We start from the raw sequence: 9,262 nt of genomic DNA, 5'->3' as shown, positions 1-9,262 counted from the left end.
CTTCTGTCTTCTTTACTTTCTGCACTTAATTTGTGTTTTGATGACTTTGCTTGAGAGTGAAGTGAGGCAAATTTCCCTTAATTAATCAAAGCTGAACAACCAAAACCATATCACAGAGTTCCATAGGCACCACAACAGAAGCAGTTTCTTTATTCGAAGAAAATTGATCTGTTCATATTATCCTCTTCAAATAATCAATCTAACTTAATTTTTAAAAAATAAAAATCTAGTAGAGATGTAAGAATTAAACCAAATTTGTAGAACCATGACCATCAGAAATTTCAAGGTCTAGTGTATCAATAACTTGAATGAGTTTACATGAAGTATTCATAAAAAGTTATGCTCTGCATTCTCAGATCACACTTCAGCTATTGAGAACCTTCCCTTTGCAAACAAAAATTAGGAAGGCAAAGGAGAAGAAAGCATTTAAATTTACAAAATAATCCCAATTTGACCGATCCACAACTACAGGTTTCATTTTTCACAGGAACATACAACTCAAACAACATGATTTACAGAAAAGAAATTGGTGCAAGTTAATTCAATCAATCTTCCTAAAAATGAAGCTAATAAAACATCTATACTGTGTCATCAGTATTTCAATGTCGAACAAATTCTCATCACTATACTAGACATATATTAAGCAAATTATGATCATGCACCAAGAATTTAATAGACCCACATGACACGATGGTATAAAACATCTAGCCATATACATGAATTATGAGGATTCATAATGATAATAAATACTTGTGAAAACATCTTATGTGTAGGGGGGTGGATTTGATCTGAACTGAACCAAACCTATGAGTGGCTCAAGTTTGCTCAAGTTTTGATTGAAACAATAATATGTAGCTCGAGCTCGAGCTAATGCACAGTGACATTGGAGTATTGCTAGCAAGGTGAATGTTCTATCATTGGAAAGGTGAACAATTAATATTGTTGGTAGGATAAACAATGTCTAGTTGACTTGTCATTGAGTCATTACCATTTTAATAGTGTTAAAAGCACTAAGGCATGACAAGCTTCGCAACTAGTGCTCCAAATATGATTCAAGTAAATATCCTGCAAGCTAGGTAGCATGGGAAATGTAGAAACGAAAATCTAAAACTTATTTTCTAAAAAATATAGGAAATAGAAACATGGGAAAACGTATAAATATAAAAATATAAACGTTTTTTCATAAATAATAAATTCTATAAAAAAAAAAATACAACAACCTATATTTCTTTAAGAGAACAGTAAAAATACAACTTTTTATTTACAATAAGATGCACATTCAACAAATTTGATCTATCAACCGACAACTAATAAACAATATATATTTTGACAAAATCTATTTTTCAAGCATTGTCCGATATTGAAGAAGTTGAAAATAGAGAAGAGATGAGTTTAAACACTCTGAAGAGGAGAGAAGCTTTATACATAAAAAAAGAGAGGAGACGAAATCAAAGTTATAATTTGAAATTGTAAAGGAGAGTAAAACATGAAATAACAAATGACCTAAACATATAAAAATGCAAGGAAGGTGAAGTTGACTATTTTAAATTTGAGTTAATCTTGAGCTAGATATTATTTGGGTCGACCTGAATTATATCCTACCCTACCTTACATTATAGATAGAAATAAAGTTGTACTCATACTATAACCACGTAAGCATATAATATCTTTTAAAAATATTCGACAATATATTTAATAATACATAGTGATAATTTTAATTTTTAAAATTTTGATTAGTTAAAATTGTTGCCCTAAGAAAATGATTGAAAAATTAAGGTTTGATTAAAACACAAGATGACATGGTTGAAGGTGACAGGACAAAGAAAACATCCTTAAAAAGAAAAAAAGAGGGAAAAGGACATCACTGAGAAAGTAGACTCGACCTATTGTTGGGACTATTAACTCATTCCTCTCTAATTATAGAATACAACTAGACTCGACCCATTGTTAAGCCCATTAACTTATTCCTCTTTAATTATAGAATACAACTAGACATGGTCATGGCCATCCCAAACCAAATTGAGCGTGGCTTGCTATATCCATTAGTCATGTTGTGCCAACATGCGATATGATAAGGCTCTGGACACTATCCATGACCCTTTAGACTATGCCTCTATAGGCTTTTAAAAGGCAACCCTCAATATTATATGTTTATTTTTATTTTTTCAATGAACCTATAAGCTGGATCCTAATACCCTCCGCACACAACCTATAGGTTCGACATGATTTATGAAAATTAAAATTTATTTTATTTATTTATTTGTCATTTTCATCACTGTAATTCTTAAAATAAAATCTCAATAATATTTGAAGATCTTAATACTAACATATACTTTCATTTTGACAACTTAAGATGTTGAAAAAGAATTATTTATAAATTTCATTTTAATTACTCGGTTAATACATTTTATCATTCAAAAGACTATTATATACTAATACTTCATATACAAACAGTTATTATTGACGTATACAAATAAATTAACATATTATCACATGATAAAAAAATTTTGAATTACAAGAGTAAATTACTCAATGACTTGATGATATTTCAAATTGCTTATCTACCTGGTTCACCTGCACAAGGTGCTTCCAAGTTGTTCCCAGTAGCTCTACCTGCCAGCAGAAATAGCAGGAAACAGTGATTTCATAGCTTCGACTGAGGGCAAAAATGAAAAAAAAAAAAAACAGAAAACTCGCAATCCAGAATGAAGAAGTTTTCTAAATTGTATTATGATTACAGAAATCAGCAACAACAGATGCCATCAAGACAATTATATCACAAATTCGGAGACATTTGTCTCAATGGCTCTACATGAGTTAGTCAAACAGTGTCCAAGTTTGGCATATTGGTGTGTGAAACCCATTGCAGCAGGTATAAATAAGCACTTGAAATGAAATTAATTTTAAGAGAACTCAGAACATACCCTTCCAGCTCTTGAAGCATCCAATATCATTTGGATATGGCGTTTTGCATTGAAATGGAATCCATGCTGCAACACTTTTTTATATACATGCTCAAGGTCATCCCATCTCTTCTCCGCAATGCATGCATCTAACATGGTGTTGAATGTGCAGATATCCGGTACCACTAGACCCCTGTTATCAGGGCCCCTTCTGGAAGAGCTTCTTTGCTTCCTCAAAGAAACCATTTTCCAGATAAGCTTTCAACATTATGTTGCAAGCAACTAGATTGGGAAAGCGGAAGCCCTTCATTTGGTTGAAGATCTCTGCAGCGTTTTCAATGTTCCCAGAGTCCAGACAAGCTTGAATTAATCCAGTGTAAGTTACCACCAAAGGCTTGCCTGCGACCTTAATATCTTTTCTATCCTTAAAAGGAAAGAACCAAGTTAAGTCATAAATCAAAAAATAAAAATGTCTACATTTCCATTGTAAGGTCAACAGATCAGCTTCGTGTCGTGATCTTATATAGTTGTAACATAATAAACCACAGAGATATAATCTTACACATGGTAGAAAGATTGAAACCTAATGTCACAGCTCAAGATTAGTGAGTGTGACAAGGGCTTGGGTAGACATCGTTGATGGACATACTTAAGAAAAAGTGTGCGTAGTTGTTGGTTTCGTGGGTGTGTTGTTATTTGTTCAGGACACTCTAGCCACAAGACATACACAATGTAGCAGGGGGTGCATTGAAGGGAGATTAGACCATTCCTGTACAAATTAGTTGGAAGCTAGAGCCGCTTACCCCATGAGTCCAAGGTAGGACGAAATCAATGACCCTAAACTATAATATGGGCATATAGAAAGTTGATCCTCTTGTAGACAGTATTAGGGATGCCGCACAAGCAAGTCGGAAATTTTAGCCTGTGACATATCTACCTGCATTAGTGCTTCTTGCCACCTTCCACACTACAAAGACATCTTGCAAGGTCATAATAAAGGGTAGTTGAACCCACAGTTCCTCTACTTTCCATGCCTTGAACAGCCAAAACAGCCTCATCTATTTTACCTTCTCTCCAAAGTGTATTCACAAGAACGGCATATAATGGAGAGCCATTTGTAAAATGAAATTGCATGTAATTGCATGCAGAAACAGGTTAGATCACTGAAATACCTTTATATACTAAAGCATTTGGAATAAAAGACTTCTGCACTTCCCTGAAAAAATCATGCACCAAGTTGTACTTTCCAAATGCCAACATCACCTGCGTATGCAAAAATATTGCCGGTAATAAATTGTCACATTTTCCTGATGATTGATGCAATTGAAATGACTAAAGCCGAAGAAAACCAAGCTAGCCTATGATCAGTTCCTTGAATTATGTTACTATTATGAGACAAAAGTCACAAAACTGCTCAAAAAGACGCTTTGACAGGTGGAAACATATTGCATGATTCACAATTAAATACACACAGAGATATAGATAAATATATCATGATCCAAGATTATATCACCAAATAATATTCTCCAAGAAACATTATAATAAGAGTTTTGAAGGAACAAATAACAATAATTGTCCAAGACTTGTTATTTGCCCACATTGTTTTGATACACAGTCCCATCTCAAACCTAAATCACTTTTTCTCTTATCATTAATGTTCAAAATCCCTAATTCTTTCATAACTGCAAGATTGGATACATATTTGTAAATCAGAAAAACTTCATAAATAAAATTCCAACAGAAAATATCAATTTGTAAATATAAAAATGTAAAAGTCCATGCTGAACAAGCATAAATTTCAACAAAGACTATGAAAGAGATGAGAAAGGCCTTTTCGCTAGGATAATGAAGCTGAGCATGATGAAAAAATTTTGAGGGTGTGTTTTAAGCAAACAGTAAACAATGGTTCTAAAATTTTCCTTTCTGTTACATTCTTACATTTTTCATCTTCAAAAAAGAAAATTACTAAAATAAGTTACATTGCAATTTTCTAAACAAAAATGTAGAATGAAGGTCATAAAAGGATATGTATTTCCAAGTTGAAAATTTTAAAAAAAAAAACCACTTAATTACCCTTTTTTATTCACTACAATGTAACAAATATATTAAACTATTACAAAAGCATATGACTACTTTAAATAAATAAGAGATAATAAACAGCAGTTAGAGAGATACTAGAAGACTGCAACCTCCATAACCAGTCCATATGTTGAAGCAGAAGGCTTCTGACCTTTTTCTTTTATTTGCTGCAAAACCCAAAATGCTCCTTCCCAATTTTTCCGGTTGACACAAGCATTTAAGACCTTGAAAAACACAAGACATCTACATGTCAACGTTATGTTAAATTTTTCACATATGGTATATCTGAGTATCCAAATAGAAATACTACAGTCTGCATTTCTTTGAATAAGCATTTCAACTATCAAGGCACAGAACCATCCTTGATAATGCAATCGATAGTCATTGGGAATAACTACAGCAATGGCTGACATTAAAAATATGCAAGTGCAAAACCTGAAAGCACTGTTCATAAAATATGTAAATTATATCAGCTGGGTTTAGGTCTCCCAAAGATCTCTTTCGGGGACAACTGAGCACAAAACCAACCCAAACTAGCATTACAAAAGTTTTCCTCAGGTATTGGTCTCTAATACGCATGGTAAAGTTAAAAAGCTTTACTTTTGATGTTTCAAGTCAAGAGAAGTGTAGCAAAGAAAGGACTTTTTCATCTAGCAGGTTTTGAGAAGAGGCTTATCATGTCAGAAACAATAATATATTATTAATAAGCAGTTTTAACAGTTATGAAATATTATCACGTTCACTTCCTATTTTCATAAAATCAACTCAGTATCCATGCAGAAAAATTTTCAGAAACCAAACTGATTCAGATTTGACATCCCAAGAGTGCAAAATGCTTATTTCGTCATTGATAATAAACATATATTATTCTATTATCATTTCTTTCCCCTATTATCCAGAAATTAATTGAGGTTTGAGCAAGTGACCATCATCAATCATGAAGATGGGTCATAAAATAACATGTATAGTTGTTAGAGCCCACTATCTCGCCATCAGGATTTCTAATGGCTGTCTGATTATTACTCACCGCATTGTAGACAACAATATCAGGTTCCAGTTGTAGGTCCCATCCCTTATGTATTCCAGTTCTGAACTTTTTCTTGGGAAGAGATTGCATGGTATCTACTACATCAAAAAGTTCCCTAATATGCCCAGCCTGTCCCAGAGTGACAGCAATGCTGTGATAAGCCACCAAGTCTGGATATGAGGACATTTGATGCTGCAAAGAAGAAAAGACTAAATGGATTGGTAAAGGTTTCATTCTTTATTACTGAGTTTCATGAGCAGGTGCATGCCACATGCATACAATTAATAGGCATTACCTGCATTGCATGAAATACATTGAGTGCCTCCAAGTACATTAAGTGCAGTTGTGTAAATGAATCTAGATCAAGAGTAAGTATAGTAAATAAATGTTAATACACAATGATCTTGAATTTCTCAAGTAATACAACAGTTTCAGGCAACATACAATAAATATGAGTTCGGACTGATAGTGCAAAACCAAAGTATTGTTCATAGGCAGAAGTTTCTAACTTGAGATCTTACTTCTTTCAAAATTCTGACACACTTGGCACAGCAAGACCATATAGACCAAAAAAGCTGAGTTTATAATGCAGACTAAACCTCTGCTTTGCAAAATTGTGCAAAAAAAAGAAGATAGGAAAATGAAATTACTTGAGCCTGTGGGATTTGTGGCATTCTCACATCTGCAGCCACTCAATTACTTGTAGAACCCGCCTCCAGTTTCCCAATTTACCCAATATCTGGCTAACCCTCAATGTAGAATGATCTGAAAACTTGATCCTTGCACTCCGCATTATCTTAGAGAACATCCACTCAGGCACATCAATATCTGCACCATTTAACCTGTTTGTTAGGAACCCAACCCTTATTCAATTAAAAAAAAATGAAATGAAAATTATTTCATTAATAGGGGGTTACAAAGATAATTTAGATAATTTGAGGAATTTGAGGCCTCTCAATCCGAACAATTCGAGGAGTCTGGAGCCTCCTATTTCCAACTGTTTGATGCATCGAAAACCTCCTACATCCAGTCAAAGTGGCTGCCCTCAAAACTAGAAACCCTAATTTTTTTTCCTTCCCTTTTTTAAACCTAAACACCTTTTTTATAATAAAACTATTTTATAGTTTGAGAACAAATATCCTAATCCTAACATTTTTCTCTCCTTGAAAACCCCCTATTTCTCAAGGTGAGAATTTTTTTTAATATATATATTTTTTACTGGATATATATATATGTATTTTTTTTTTTTTCAAATTAATGTTTTTTGTGTTATTTTCTCTTGTTTTCATCTTTATCCACTTTTTTTTTTTAACTTGTCTTTTAAAGCTGCTACAAAAAACAACTTTTTTCCCCTTATTTTCTGCACTTTTGTCCCACTTTTTTTACTTTTCATTTCTCCGCCTCCTGCCACTACCTAACCCATCCCTACTTTCAAAATTTTTTTAGCCAACTGTTACAACCATTTCATAAATGTCAGCTGTTACAACTTTATTTTTTTAACTCTCTCTCCCTCCCCATTTCTTCCCTTTGACTTTTCTCCATTTTCTATAAGTTTTCTTCTTTCACCTTTTAATGCAGTTTTAAGTAACCTGCAGAGACCAGTTATAAGGATAGAACGGAGATTTCTTGGACCGTGATCCTTCATCCCAATTTAGTATGCTATAAGTAAGACAATTACAGATACCACAGAGGATTGCAACCATATTTCCACTACACTAGACTTCTACATGAAAGGAAGCTTTTGTTTTTCTATTAATCTAATATTAAGGATTCCTAGAACATTACTCACAAGGCTAGAAACGAGCTAGTAGACAATATTCTAGTACTTCCTTCAAGATGCCTGGAAGGGTTGGGTATGGCCCTAGTTAATTAGTTTTTTTATGTACCAGATAATTGATCCAAGCATGAAGTAAACAGTTAACATCAACTTTTTCATGGCACTTAAGGCTTCAATCACAGATGTGAAAGCTGATTATGAAGTAAAAGATAGTGTCTTAAATTGAAAGAAGGATAAGTCTCCTTCCACTTTCCTGACTCGATACAATTCCATTCTACTTTATCTTATTCTGTATCTAGTAATTTTACTTCTTATTCACCCATAAATATATGCTACATAATGCAAGTCCCACGTTCCCATGGTTCCAAAGATCTTCTCTGCCTGGCAAGTGGCAACAACATTAAAAAGACTAATGTCAAGAGGCCACAAACTTCTTTCTTAATCAGATGTATACCCTGGTAATACAGCCAAGTAATTTTATTTCTTACTCAAGGCCTAAGCATAGGCTTTGTAATCTAAACGTATAAAGATGTTTAGGTTCACATGATGCACAAGGCCAATGGAAGTGCTCATGAATGAGTATATCACCAATGCAAATTGCCTGTCTGACCATAAGACCTGAGAACAAGCTAACTATACCATTGTTATTCTCAACACAAATCTACACCAACAAAAGGGTACTACCATGCCATAAGTCACATTGATGAACTATCAAACATGTTGCAAATCTTAAATAAAGGTGAAGCATAATGAATAAAGAGATATTAAGCTTAGAAATGAAATAAACAAGAAGACAATGTGCATAGATCACATACTGCCTTGCTGATTCCTGAATTCTCTCCTCCATATCCACCCATGGAACTCTTGGTTTGTCCATAAAATCATTTCCTTCTTCCACAAACTCAAAAGGCAGCACTTTCCATCTCCCAACTTCTGTCATTGTCTCTTTTAAGGAATTTTTTTTTCTTTTGTAAGCAATTTTTTCAAAGTTTTACAAGCGTGACAGAGGCTTGAACCGATTTTTCAGGGAAGTTACTTTCTGTTATTAGTTAATTTTTCACTCCTCTATCAATATTCACCATCAGTGTTTTCTGAACTTGGATGTGATTCCTCATAACATGGCTTCTAGCAGCAATTTTGTCCTTTCCAAAGTTTTTCCCTTTGTTCCAAACATTTCTGAGGAAATTTTGCCATGAAGTAGGCCTGCTTTTATATTACCAGTACCAGCACTCCAGTTTTCATTGAGCAATACCACAGGATTATCGCATGCCTTCTGAAACTTTTTACCTTTATCAGAATATGAGTCTTTTAACTCTGACTCTACAGTATTATTTTGATAACACAGCCATCTTCTACCTTCTGTCTCCCCTTTCATGTCCTCTTCCCTTTTGCATGTACCCAGCTCTCAATGCCACTAAATTTATCCTTTGACTTTCTAATTACGCTTCCCTCACGATGAAACTTACCCCTGTTTAC

At 33.8% G+C, this 9,262-nt stretch overlaps 1 pseudogene; it reads right to left on the bottom strand.

The window, feature by feature from the left end:
• Positions 1-2,378: 2,378 nt before the first annotated feature.
• Positions 2,379-8,709, bottom strand: LOC123219181 (annotated as a pseudogene).
• Positions 8,710-9,262: the final 553 nt, after the last annotated feature.

This window comes from Mangifera indica, chromosome 6 (genome assembly GCF_011075055.1).
Source record: "Mangifera indica cultivar Alphonso chromosome 6, CATAS_Mindica_2.1, whole genome shotgun sequence".
Classification (NCBI taxonomy): Eukaryota; Viridiplantae; Streptophyta; class Magnoliopsida; order Sapindales; family Anacardiaceae; genus Mangifera; species Mangifera indica.
Note: the sequence above shows the minus strand (reverse complement) of the source record. Positions and strands in the feature narration are given on the sequence as shown.